This window comes from Macrotis lagotis, chromosome 1 (genome assembly GCF_037893015.1).
Source record: "Macrotis lagotis isolate mMagLag1 chromosome 1, bilby.v1.9.chrom.fasta, whole genome shotgun sequence".
NCBI lineage: Eukaryota > Metazoa > Chordata > Mammalia > Peramelemorphia > Peramelidae > Macrotis > Macrotis lagotis.
Genome location: NC_133658.1, coordinates 306,888,952 through 306,904,000, shown reverse-complemented (window position 1 = coordinate 306,904,000; position 15,049 = coordinate 306,888,952). Strand labels below are relative to the sequence as shown.

General features: G+C 38.5%; 1 protein-coding gene across 5 annotated transcripts in view; it reads left to right on the top strand.

The window, feature by feature from the left end:
- CYLD (CYLD lysine 63 deubiquitinase) overlaps window positions 1-15,049 on the top strand; it is a 153,112-nt gene that overhangs the window by 123,233 nt on the left and 14,830 nt on the right. The gene's annotated exons all lie outside the window — the stretch shown is intronic.

The window sequence follows — 15,049 nt, the reverse complement described above, 5'->3', positions numbered from 1 at the left end:
GAAATCTAACCGGTAGTAGGAGGGATATTCTCTGCCTCGAATCTGAAAATATTGGAAGTGTCCAACCTCTACAACCACCAGTGAAAGTCAAGAAAAAGATTTGACCAGGTCGATCCCCCCTCCAATTCTTTCTGTGGTTACCAGTTCCCTATAGGACAAAATAGAAAGGCCTTAGCCTGGAATTTAGGGGCTTCTTACAGTCTGGTTCCAACTGATTTTTATGGTCTCATTTCTTCTACTTCCTTGCAAGCATTTTATGTCCTAGTCAAACCTAACTATTGTTTTTTTGATTTCATCTTGCCTTCTCCCACCTCTGTGTACAAGGTGATTCTACTCCCCCATACCTAGAATGCACTCCCTCCTCATCTCTGCTTGTTGAATTTATAGAAAGTAATGGATAGTAATTGGATAAGATGAGAAAAGGATGAGAAATTGGTTTATTCTAGGCTCTCTATATTTTTTTGTTTTGTGTTGTTTTGGTTTTTGTAGGGTATTGGGGTTAAGTGACTTGCCCAAAGTCACACAGCTAGATAATTATTAAGTGTCTGAGGCCAGATTTGAACTTAGGTCCTCCAGGGTTGGTGTTCTATCCATTGTACCACTTAGCTGCCCCTTAGGTTCTACATTAAAAAAATTACTAGTTGGAATGTGTACAGAGGTGAGGGGATCATCATGATGATGGTATTCTACTTCTGATATTCCCTGAATGACCTTGGGCAGGTCACTTAATCCTCTAAGGTTCTTTCCAGCTCTAGATTCATGCTCCCATATTGATTCTCTATTCCTAGAATCATAAGGTTTAGGCATTTCAAGATATAAAAGTTGAATAAATATTAAAAATCCTTATTTTACAGATGAGGAAACTGAGGCTTAGGAAGGTTAAGTAAATTATACAAAGTCACACAAGTAGGAAAATGGCAGAATCAAGTTACTATATACTTAAGAAAACTTTTCATACTTTTCCCTGACTTCCTTCAAAGCTAAGTTCAGGCACAGTTTCTTACATGCATTCTCTCCTGATTTCCTTGCTTTCTAGTGTTCCCTCTCCCTTGTTTTGTACTCATTTGATATATAATTATTTTATATAAATTTATTTGTGCATATCTATAGTAATAGAATTTAACCTTCAATGATGCTAATATTATTGCATAATTGGGCATAAGGAGTCTAATACATTCTTGTTAATTGCTTGATTGATCTTCCCTCATAAATGTTTCCTTTCCCTCCCATGAGATAAAATAGAACAGGTATTATACCTAGAGACTGAAAAAACTTGATTCAAATTCTTCCCTCTTTCTAACTGTGTGACCCTGGACAAGTCACTTAATTTTTCTATGCCCTACTTTCCTCCCATTTAAATGAAGGGGTTGAATTCCATAGCAATTGATTCTCTTTTCAGTTTTTAAGATTTTTAGATATCGTGAACCAGAGGCTAGAAAGATAGACTGGCATCAGGTTGTACTTTAGAAGTTAATCTAAGGGCAACTAGTGGATAGAGCACCAACCCTGGAGACAGGAGAACCTGAGTTCAAACCTGATCTTAGATACTTAATAGCTATGTGACCCTGGGCAAGCCACATAACCCTGTTTGCACCTCAACAACAACCAATCTGAAGTATGTTATCTACCTCTTGACTGAGATGATGATGATGATGATGGTGTTTATCATTAGTTCTTGAAGAAGACAGTGACATCAGGGAGGTAATGCTATGATAAGCACATGGATTAGATTTAAGTGAGAGGGTGCTGTTCTAAGTCACCAGCCTCATTTTCTCCTCCAGAGCCATCTGGGTCCATTAACCAGATTTGGATTAGGATAACTGGGGATGGTCCTGGATGCAAGGCAGTCAGGGTTAAGTAACTTGCCCAAGATGACTCAGCTAGTAAGTATCAAGTGTCTGTGGTCATATTTGAACTTCCATCCTCCTGACTCCAAGGCCGGTGCTCTATCCACTGCACCACCTAGCTGCACTTCCTGGCAGAGACTCAAGGTCCAGAAAGACAAATACATTTTTGGACATGGCCACTGTATGGATTAGTTAGTGATGGTGATTAAAAAGAAGGTTATTGGGAGGAAAAGCAATTAAATGCCCAGAAGAGAACAGAGGACTTCAGAAGGAAGCACAGACAAGTAGGATAGTTTTGAAAGTCACACATAGGTTTTATATATTTTTTTTTAAAAGTAAGCTTTAGGGGCAGCTAGGTGGCTCAGTGGATAGAGCACCAGTCCTGGAGTCAGGAGTCTCTGAGTTCAAATCTGGCCTTAGACACTTAATAATTATCTAGCTATGTGGCCTTGGGCAAGTCACCTAACCCCATTTGCCTTGCAAAAACCTAAAAAAACCCATAAGTTTTATAAATTAGAGATTCATGGTTCTCTATATAATCTTTTTTGTGATCTACTGTGTAGGTAGAAATGACCTTTTCTGGTGTTTAAATTTGGAATAAAAAAAAACTAATCTAAGGGAGTTTATCCCATCAGACAGGATGAAATAACTTCCTACTAGAAACTATTGGAGTTGATTGACTAAAGAGCCACATGGTTTGAATTGTGCATAAGCAGTTATTTTTGTAGAAATATGTAGGATAGACTTCCAGGATGAGAGATTTGAGCCAAGTAGGAGACTATGACAATAAACTGAGGGGTGAGGGACTAAGATAAAATGATAGCTGTATTAGTGGAGAGCTAAGGGAGTTGAGAAGTGTGTGAATGGTGCCCTGACCTGTCTCTTTACCCTGAAATAAGTCATTTTGGAGAGAATAAAAGAACATAGAAAGATAAGTCTTAACTTCAAATGATTGACCAATGCTAGGATACAAGACTGGAATGACTGTCATACAAAGGATAGAGAAGAATAGTGAAAAGAATTAGATACCTTTTTGAAGCTCCTGATACTGGGATTTCTACAAAGAACAGGCAACATGTGGAAGCTGACCTGACACACAAAAGGGAATCTCACTGAATGGGAGCTGCTGGTAATAGTGTTGAGATCTTTTTAAAATGCATATGTCTTCTAGTTATTTAAGCTAGAACTTGAACTCAGATCTCCTGGCACTCAGCCTGACATTTCTCTTCTGATTCTCTTGATTACTCTTCTTTTCCAAAAAGGAAATAGGAAAAAACCCCAAAACAACTTTGTGTGTTGTCGTAACTATTGTCCATATATGCACAAAACATATTTTAGAATTAGTGAATATCTTTAATTGAGAAATAAAATAAAATGAGAGATTAAAATAAAACAGAATTAATGGATAGCTTCCAGGCATTGTGGCAAAGTTGAAGGAGAAAAACATATCCTGAAGAAAAAGAGATCAGAAAAATAAGCAGGGAATTTTTGATATTATTAATTAGTTAATATATACTTTGAATACAAATTATAACCATTTATACTTTAGGATCTTATACATGATTATTTTTATTTTATTTTGATGAGTTCTATTCATAATTTGCAATGAAGCTTATAATTTAAAAAAATTATACTTAACCTAGCTTAGTAGTGGCAGTCAGTCCCACCTCCATTTTCTCACCTGGTATATCTCTCTCACCCAATATACTTGGGTTCATTTTATTCTGTTCAGATCCTCTGAGAAAGGGAATGAGATGACAATGAGAAGACCAGACTGACTAGAATAGAAGTTCTTAATAGGGACAAGAGTAGGAGAGGGATCTGAATAGATAGGGCAGAGCCAGGTTGTTGAAGGCCTTGAATGCCAGGAGAGCATATTTTCTCCATGTCTTCTGTTCCACATATACGGCTTAGCCAATTTCTGAATTCTAAGTAAATGGAAATTCATGGCATGGTATTGTGTCCCAGAGCCAGCTTTATTGCTCTCACTGTATAATTATTTATAGCTGTAAACTATCATGGGGAATTGCTTCCTACCTCTTTCCTCTGTGAGGTAATTGATGTGAAGTGAGGCATCGCTGCCCCCCGCTGACCCCCACGTGCCGAGAATCAGATGGATTATATCTAACTCAATTATGATTGATATCGTCAAAATCTATGAGGCACAACATAGCATAACAGGCCTTCTAAGTGTTGCTATCGATTGGTCCTCTGTGTCTGTGTGTATGAGCAAAGCCATGAACAGAGATGGATGCCCTCTCCCCAGCAGAGAGGAACTGCCCCTGAAGGACCCCTAGGGCTGCCCACTCCCTGGGAAGCTACCTCCTTAGCTATGCCATCCTAAGTCCTCAGCTGGGCTATCTCTTGGCAGCTAGTCTTCAATTTACTCCAATAAACATTGCTGAGGACCTACAAGAGTCTGGTGCTTTGCTCTGAGCTGTCATTGGAATGACAGTTTCTATTCTGCCCTTCAGCTCACATGGTATTGGGGAAATTACAGCATTTACATAAAGAAATATGAGTTTAGGTAAAATGTGGAATGGAAATAAGGAGCCAGTTAAACTTTTCCTAGACAGTTTGAAGATCAAAGGATGAACAGTTAAGTCATACTTTGAATAGAGTAGTAAATTCAGACTCCTATTAACTCCTATTAACTTGGGACAAGTCACTTCATCACTTAGCCTCAGTTTCCTCCTCTACAACATGGGAAAAAGCATCTACTTCATTTCATGACTCAGGTCTTCCTGACTTCATGTCTGGTACTCACTGCCCAGATTGCATATATTATATATATATATATGTATATATATATATATATATACATACACATATATATACAAAATATATGCACATATATGATGAATACATATATGTATACATAGAAATATATTGCATTATAAACTTCATATACATGCTTGTTATTTTTATTATTATTATTATTTCCTAGGAAGGATATTCATGTATAATGCAATGAATCATTGGGAGCCTGGGAGTTCAAAGAAACAATTACTTTTCTAAAAACATACTCAGCAACCCTTACATAAAAGCAACCCCTAGAACAACTTACAAGAAGGTACCATTGTGAGTCTGGGAAGGGGGGACATGGGAAGGGAGCCAATTATGAGAAATTCCATGTTCCTTTTATAGTTCTTACCCCAAAGGGCCTGTACTGGACTTCAGGTCAGTTCAGCTGGAGGCAACATTAACTCAAGTTGCCTAGAGTCTTTTCCCTAGCAGCTGTGATTGGGGGTAGGAGTAGAAGGTGAGGGAAGGGAAGTTACCTTGCAGTGGGTAGCAACTCTGGGACTTAGACCTAAGACTTTTCATTTCCAGTCCAGTGCTCTTTTTATTATATACACATTTCCTATCTCTTCCATGAAGCTTCCCCCCAATAAATCCAACTTACATAGATATTCCATTTCCTCTAAACTCTACAGAACTTATTCTCTGATGCTTGTAAGTTAACATTTGGTTCTAGATGATCATATACTCTTTTATCACTGTTTTCTATGAGTTGGTATTCCCTTCCTAGCTAGATTCTGAGCTCCTGGAAGGTATAGGCCATATTTCATACTTCTCCTGTCACTCACAATCTGTGTGAACTTGAACAAATTCCATCTCCTCTTCTGGTTTCAGTTATTTCTTCTTAAAAATTAAGTGATTGATTTTTGATGATCTTAATGGCCCCTTCCTGTTCTAAATGATGCTAGACAAACTATTTATTCAGTTGTATCCTAGTTTCCAATCAGCCAGTTATTCAGAAAGTGTTAAGTGCTAGATAGTGCAATAGATAGAGGACTAGACTTGGAGTCAGATTTGTGTTCAAATCTGGCCTCAGACACTTAGTAGTGGTGTGATCCTGAGTAAGTCACTTAACCCTATTGTTTTACCAAAAAAAAAGTCCACGTCAATCAGGACTTTATGTTCTAATGGGGGTAAAAGAGGAGTGAAAAGCATTTGAGGGGCGATGGCTGGGGGAGGAAGAAAAGGAGAAAAGGAGATGTTGAACTAGGTTTGAAGTGAGCACGGTTGACCATGTACTTTCTCAAATGGAGGTTCCAGGAAGAAATTCATTAATCAAAGGAGGAGATGATTCTGTGATAAGAGCCAGGCCTCTGAAGGAAGGTAAGGATATCACAAAATTACTGAATCTGAGTGGGAAGGGATCTAACACACAGTGGAAACTCAATAAGTAATCGATTGATTTGCGGAGGAGGGCATCCTCACCTTTACTCATCCATCTCCTGTAAGCTCTCCAAACACAGCCCAGCCAACTGGGGGGCTGTGGAGGGGGAGCAGAGCAAGCTGGCCTTCCCCCAGACCCACCACCACCAGCCGACAGCCACCAAGAAGAGTCACTTTATTTTTCTTTTGGAAATTAACAAAGGCCACCCGAGTTGCCTTCTCCTTTGTCTAATAGTGAACACTGTCAGTAGTTACTAATTCACTTTAGGGTGCCGGGCCAGTCCCCTGGTGACAAGTCAAAGACCTTTGCAAATGGCACATCTGGGCCTGTTATTTATACACAGACACAAAGGAGTAGAATATATTAGAAACAAAAAATATGTCAGCTCAGAGAAAGGATCCATTGTTGGCACCAATAGAGTGGGGCTGTCCCCAAACATACGATGCGACGAGGATTGTGCTGTGATTTCTCAGCTTTTTTTTTGTGATCGAGTGTTGGATGGGAAGGTTTGGGGCCCTGCTGGGGGCTCCCGCGTGGCCCCTGCGCCAGCTCTTGGCCCCATTCGGATGGCAGGGCTGGCTGCAGATGGATTTTTTATGAATATGAAGGAAGCTTCAGGCGATCGATAGAGGGCTGTTTGGATGTCACGGCCCTAATGGCAGGCTGCTTTGATTCCTGGCCAGATCAATAGCCTGTCTCCCAGACAGAGAGAGAGCCAGCAGGCCTCTAGTGCTAAGTCAATGCCCCTTGGGTTCTGACTCTAGGATGAGCTTAGGTAGATGAAGTGATAGGGCAACATGGGGGGGGGGCACCAGGTTTCTGTTCTTGGGACAGTAAGTAGTTGATGTCTCCCTCTCCCTTGGCTTGTACCCTATAGGAACTGTGTCACATGACACTTTGGGGACCTGAGAGAGGTTCAAGGATCTGAGTGTTCACTGTTTTGACCCTTTGATGCTCATTTTCCAATATCCTCACAATAGAATAATATAGTAGGAAGGAAAGGTGTACTAAAGAGACCTGGACTGTCACTAATTCACATTTTAACTTTAGAGGTTGGGGATTTTCTTTTTTTTTTTGCAAGGCAATGGGGTTAAGTGACTTGCCCAAGGCCACACAGCTAGGTAATTATTAAGTGTCTGAGGCCAGATTTGAACTCAGGTACTCCTGACTCCAGGGCCGGTGCTCTATCTACTGTGCCACATAGTTACCTAACTTCTATTTATCTTAATCCACTAAAGAAGGAAATAGCAAACCACTCCCTATATCTGTTGCCAGGAAAAACCTCGTGGTCCACAGGGTCACAAAGAGCTGAACATAACTGAACAACAACAAAAATTCCTTCTAGTTCTGTCTATAGCTTTTCTAATCACTGCTAACCCTCAATTTGAATGGAGGGTTTTTCTCCCTTTTCTAGGCAATGAATATATATATATATATATATATATATATATATATATATATATATATGTATGTATGTATATACATATATATATATATATGCATACACACACACATATATACACATACCTACTCTTGCAGTTTCTGTCTAATTTATTTTATATACCACTCTGGATCTAAAAACAAATATTCAAAGTTTCAATGATTGAACTTCCACCTTCATGGTCTGAGGTTGAGGATCTTTTAGACTTTCTCATGTTCTTTGCTCATTCATTCATTTATTTAACAAATATATGTCACATAACTACTATATAAGTTCTAGTTCTAGCTTCAGGAACTGGAGGGATTACAACACCGAATATGAAACTGTTCTTGTGTTCATGGAGGATGCAGTCCAATAGGAAAACATATATACATACATACATACATACATACATACATACAAATACTATGTGTAAATGTATGAGTATATGTGTGTGCATCTCTAATTCTATCACTGTTTGCAATTATATATTGAAGATAGCTACATATGTAATCATCATCATAATAATAATAGTCATCTCCCCAGGTTTAGACTCCTAATTATTCTTAATTCCTTATTAACCCTAGCCCCCAATATTTAATCCATTGTCTTATCTTGTCACTTTGAACTCCACCTTTTTTCTATTCTCTTTACTCACATGGTTGCAACAATCAGTGAAGCTCTTGACTCTTTATGCCTAGATTATTGCAAGGAGGATTATTGCATTATTGCTTTCTATTTGACACCCCTGCCTCTAGTATCTCCCCACTCCAATCCATCTTCTACACAGTTGTCAATGAGATCATTCTAAAGTTCATGTTACTCTCATTCAGTATATTCCAATGTCTCCCTATTGACTTTATGATCAAATGTGCCTTTCTTTGGCATTGGAAAACCTTTACAACCCATCTTTTTTTCCCCATTAGTTGGGAGGCAATAAGAATTAAGTGATAGACCTAGGATCACATAGCTAGTAAGTGTCTGAGACTTGATTTAAACTCAGTTCTTCCTGACTCCAGTATGAGTTCTTTATCTATTGAATCTTGCCTTTTTGGTTAAGCTCAAGGGTAGTATCTGTGTAGTATCTGTACTGTCTCACCTCAATGCCTCCTCACCCCCCTACATTTTCCTGTCTTAAAAGACATCATCTTATTTCCTGCACTCTGGGGTCCAGCCAAGTCAAACAAGTTTCCAACATAGTGACTCTATCTCCTGCCTATGGTTTTCACTGGCTATCCCTCATATCTGAAATGTACTCCCACTTCACTTCTCCTCTTAGGATTACTATCTTGTTTTTGCCAAAACTTAGAATTCATTTGTGAGTGTTTGTGTGTGTGTGTGTGTGTGTGTGTGTGTGTGTCCATATGCACATTTCTGTGACCTTTTCCAGGTAAGTTCAGTGGTCACTCATGGGTCCTGTCTCACTACCTATCAGTATGAGAGTTTCTACCTGTTCTGTTTCTGTTCAGCTGAACCATATTGATGTAGACATCCCACGTATTTAGCCCACTTTCGAACTCTTTCTTTTTTTAGATTTTTGCAAGGCAAATGGGGTTATGTAGCTTGCCCAAGGCCACACAGCTAGGTAATTATTAAGTGTCTGAAACTGGATTTGAACCCAGGTACTCCTGACTCCAGGCCTGGTGCTTTATCCATTGCGCCACCTAGCCGCCCCCTCTTTAGAATTCTCAATCTCAAACTTAATACATAAAGCTTTTCCTGATTCTCCCACCAACCCATTACCTTCTATTCATTTTGTATTTTTTATGTATATATGTGTACATGTACATACACTCACATATGTGTTGTTTTCCTCAATAGAATGTAAGGTCTTTGAGGACAGGAACTATGTCTATCTATCTATCTTTCTTTCTTTCTTTCTTTCTTTCTTTCTTTCTTTCTTTCTTTCTTTCTTCCTTCCTTCCTTCCTTCCTTCCTTCCTTCCTTCCTTCCTTCCTTCCTTCCTTCCTTTCTTTCTTTCTTCCTTCCTTCCTTCCTTCCTTCCTTCCTTCCTTCCTTCCTTCCTTCCTTCCTTCCTTCCTTTCTTTCTTTCTTTCTTTCTTTTTTCTTTCTTTCTTTCTTTCTTTCTTTCTTTCTTTCTTTCTTTCTTTCTTTCTTCCTTCCTTCCTTCCTTCCTTCCTTTGATTCTTTAGCTCCAAAAATGGTGCTTGGCACATAATATGAACTTAAGAAATCTTTGTAATTGAATGATAAGAAAGACCAAATAGAATGGCATGAATGTGTCAAAGAAGGAATTTTTCTAGCTGAAGGAATGAGAGATGAATGTAAGGCTTTGAGGAGTTGAGTCTATTAAGAATTTCAATGGACTAAGATGTCGGGGTTTCTAGATCCAGGTTTGGAAGGTAGTTTATATCAATGTACACAGAGAGAAAAGCATGTAATATGTTTAGTGAATAACAAATAGTTCAACTTAACTGGAGCAGAGGGATGATTTAGAGCAGTAGCAGGAAAGGGAGGGTCAGAAAGGTAGACTGAACTCAAATCGTGGGTCTTGAATTCCAGATGAAGGACATGGAGATTGGATCCTTAACTGCACAATTCTCAATTCCATGTAGCTATCTCAGGTTATAACACAAGAAATATAATGGGAACTAAGTTTGTTCTGAAAAAATCTAGGGGTTTTAGTAGACTGCAAAAGCCATCTGAGTCATCAGCAGGTTGTAGCCTTTTAAAAGTTCATACCATCTTGAACTGCACTGAGAAGCAGAACTTCTAGAAAAAAGAAAAATGAGGATCTCTCTGGAACCACACTTCATTTGGAGAATGGTGGTCAGTAGTGAGGACCACATTTTCAAAGGGATATTGATAGGCTAGAGATATTCTAGAGAAGGGCAATAAGAATGATGAAGCACTTTGAGTGAAGTAACTGAGTATAATTAGCCTGGAAAAGAAAAAACTTGGTGATGGCATGCTAGCTGACTTTAAGTATATGATGGTTCTTGTATTTGAAGAGCTAAGTATTTTAAATAAGCTTTTATTTAATGCTCCATTTATCTATCTATTCTCTATATAGTCATCTAACCATCCATTCATCCATCCATCTATCCATCTATCCATCTAAAAATCTATTTGCCTATCCATCTGTCCATCCATCAGTATGCCCACTCATCCACCTACCCACCAGTCCATCTGTCCATCCATCTATCTATCTATCTATCTATCATCTATCTATCTATCTATCTATCTATCTATCTATCTATCTATCTATCTATCTCTCTATCTATCTCTCTATCTGTCTATCTAGCCACCCATCCAGTCCATCCATCTGTCTGTCTATTCATCCATTCATCTATCTATCCATCCATCCATTCATTCATCCATCTATCTTTCCTTCTTTCTATGCATATTTGCATTTCTATGCAATATCCATGCATTCATGTACTCATGCATCCATGCATCCATCCATCATCCATCCATCCATTTATTTGTCTGTCTGTCTGTCACTTCATCCATCCATCTATCTTTTTTTTAAGGTTTTTTGCAAGGCAAACGGGGTTAAGTGGCTTGCCCAAGGCCACACAGCTAGGTAATTATCAAGTGTCTGAGACCAGATTTGAACCCAGGTACTCCTGACTCCAGGGCTGGTGCTTTATCCACTGCGCCACCTAGCTGCCCCCATCCATCTATCTTTCTGAACTTTAGCTTTCTTCTCTATAAAATTAAAAATTTGACTAGATGAGTGATTTTGTGGAGCCAGCTCTGACTGGATTGTGAGAGAGATGATTGTTAAATTTTCAGTATGAGCATTTATAACTCAGAAATCAACAATTACCACAAAATTACTACAAATCAAAACTTGTTTTCTTGTTTTTTGATTATCTAAACTTAAGAAAGTGATGAATAAAATTTTAATAATGCAGATTAAATTTAAAATTATGGAACCTTCCCTTTCCCTCTATATTCCAGCCTGATGTAAACATTTACTTGCATACCCCTGAAATGCTCTATAATACATTACCATACTAATATATTATGTACTCAAAGTGCTTCATCATCCTTATTGCCCTTCTCTAGAATATCTCTAGCCTATCAATATCCCTTTGAAAATGTGGTCCTCACTAACTGACCACTATTCTCCAAATGAAGTGTGGTTCCAGAGAGATCCTCATTTTTCTTTTCCTAGAACTTCTGCTTCTCAGTGCAGTTCAGGATGACATATACTTTTACAAAGGCTATATCCTGCTGATGACTCAGTGTAGTCTACTAAAAGCCCTAGATTTTTTTCAGAACAAACTCAGTTCTCATTATATTTCTTGTGTTATAACCTGAGATGGCCAAGGAGAGTTGGGTAGGCAACATGGAATTGAGAATTGTGCAGTTAAGGATCCAATCTCCATGTCCTTCATCTGGCATTCAAGACACTCTATGATTTGAGTTCAATCTATCTTTCCTAACCATCCTTCTCCTGCTACTGCTCTAAATAATCCCTCTGCTCCAGTTAAGCTGAACTATTTGTTATTCACTAAACATATTACGTGCTTTTCTCTGTGTATACATTTATATAAACTACCTTCCAAACCTGGATCTACTGAACATAGCAGCCAAGGAGAAGATGGTTCAAGGAATGAAGTCATCACCAGACTGGAGGCCTGGTGGCCATACACAAATGATAATAATGAAAATAATAACTAGCATTTATATAGTATATTAATGTTTGAAAAATGCTTTACATCTATGACCTCATTCGAGTCTTACAACACCCCTGGACTAGATGATTAAAAAGATCCCTTCTATCTCAAGCTGAATCTATGATCCTGTAGCATTTGGCCTGACTCTCCTCTACTTTTCTAGATTTATTTCATACAGCTCCCAACCTTGTGCTCTTTATTCTGGCAAATTTGGATTTGGAACATACCCTGAACTTAGAATTTGTTCTCTCACCTCTATGCCTTGGCATGAACAGTTAATTATCCTGGTATTTGATTACCCCTTGATCTTAGCTAATTTCCAAAGACATGGTCGAACTGAAATCTTTCCTGTTGATGAGAAAAATAATGGTTTTTTTCCCAAGAGACATTTCTGAAATTCATTCTCTCAACAAACATCTATTAAACATCTCTTATTAGCAAAGGCTGGGATAGGACCTGGGAAGATAAAAACTTATCCCTGCCCTTAAGAAGCTTATACTCTAATTGGGAAAAAGTAACACTCTGTCTGAATCCTAAATATAGTCCCCAGCCATTTCTCCACAATCACTCTAGGTAGACCCACAAATGCTGCCCACTGTAGTGGACTTTGATTGATGTACTCATTTTGGAGCTCATATGTACTTGGGTCTTGTTTCTACTTGAGTTCAGGTATTCTATCTTAACTAAACTTAGTATCTCCTTTATTTAGTATAGAGTGAGTGCTTAATAAATGTCATTGATATTATCATATATCTTCTTTGATTCAATGGCAAGCACTTAATGTTTGCTAAACATTCAGAGAATGCTGTGTTGGTTGCTACTGATGATGGGTCTACACTTGTGATTTCCTTCACATGAGAAACTCCCTTTACTTTTACAGTTCCTCTGCAACTTAAGAGACTTGTTGAGTGATCTGGGACCCTGGGAGATTAAGAGGCTTGTCCCAGGTGACATAGCCAGATCATGACTCCAAGACTTGGCCTCTCTATTATCAATTTTGACACTTTTTTCTTTCTAATAGCAATACCAAGATGAAAGAAGATAAGATTGCTTCTCTCAAATAATGGAGTAATATACTTGCATAGAAAAATGTGTTTATTAAATATTATAAATATATAAAATTTCCCTTTAAGATTAGCCTCCTTATCACCATGAAAGTGACTCTGGGCTCTTGAAGGCTATGACAGTAAGAGTAATATTTGGCAGACCCTACCAAGCTGGAAAAGTTCACATGAAGGCCTGGTGACAGCCTATAGCTGGAGGGCAAAGTTCCTGTCCAATTGAATTCCTGGAAACTCATCACCAGGGGGTCAGTCATTAGATGAATATTTTGGTCACAGCAACTCAGAAGACCATTAAGGAATGGAGAAAGTTGTGCTTTAACTTGGTAGAGGAGAATGCATACACAGATGAGAATCATATCACTATAGGAACAATAGGGATGTAGTCTAATTATCAATTTATTTAATACAACAAGCTTTTCCATATTTCAAGGATCTCTGCTTTCAACAACATGAGGACATAGATGTCTCAGGGAGCTATCTGGCACATTGAATTAATGGAAGCACCCATTCTACTGAAGCAGTAATATTGATATTGTTTCAGATCTTCATTAATATGTCTACATATCATATCCCCCTTCTAGAATATGGGGAAACATTTGTCGAATGAATTTCAAAAATTCATTTTTGGGGAGAAATTATTAACTTTTTTTGCTGATATGAGAGGATGGTGGTACTGCTACTGGCAGATTCCAAAAGTGTGTCATCCCTTTCTAATTCCCTTTGGAAATTATTAAACCAATATCAAGCCTTCCTTTGCTTGACTTCACTGAGCATGGGGATGGCTGCCTGCTACCTACTCATAGGAATGACCCCCTCAGATAATTATCCAAATCTCCCAGGAAGGTTGTCCCTGGTTAGTCAGTCTTATTTGGCTTATCAGCAGGAGCAAAGAAAGAGTCCTGAGGGCAAGGGACTGCATCTTATTTATGCTTCATATTACCACCACCACCATCATCAACATCATCAAAGACAACAACAAGCATGCATGTCAGAGAGCTAAAGTTCCTGTTAAGTAATGGAGCTAAAATGGAGTCAAAAGCACAGCACTGGGGAGACTAGGTGACGCAGTGAATAGAGTACCAGCCCTGGAGTCAGGAGGACCTGGGTTCAAATTCAGCCTCAGACATTTAGCTGTGTGGCCTTGGGCAAGCCACTTAACCCCATTTGCCTTACAAAAATCTAAAAAAAAAAATCAAAACAAAAAAAAGCACAGCACTGTATAAAAGCAATTAAAAACATATAATGTTTAAGATAATAAATCACAATAATATAGAATTATATGATCTTTAATATTTACACTTGAGTCCTTTCTTTGCAAAAGGGGAAAATAATATTTGTGTTTGGTAGATGCTTAATAAATGTTTTTGGAATCTAGTTAAGCCTTATACCTATTTAGAAGTAATGCAGTAGGGGTAACCATGAAAGAAGTGTTATTTCTGCTCAGGCCTTAAATACTGTAGGCTGACATGAATGACCCAAAGTGACCACTGGGAATTAGATTAAAATAAATTGGATTTTTTAAAACAGAAATAATCTGAGAAACCTTCCAGTTTCAAACTTTTAGGGATGTGGAAGGTTTGGATGCTAGAGCTGAGACACTGCAAGGGTAGCTGAAGGAGACTTCTTTATGAATGAGAGGTCTGGCCGAAGGCCAGATCTGGGTGTTCCTATTTCTGTATCTAGTGGTGAGGCATGTATGGTTTAGTAGATTAGACTATAAAAGGTGGAAGAGAACTTGGAAACTCTCTTGTCTAAGTGCTCCATTTGACTGAGAAGGAAACTGAGGCCCAGAGAAGGAAGTATATTTGTCCCAGGTCACACAGCAAGTAGTGAAATAGCCAGGGATAGAACTAAGGCCTCCTCACTCCCAATCCAGTGCATAT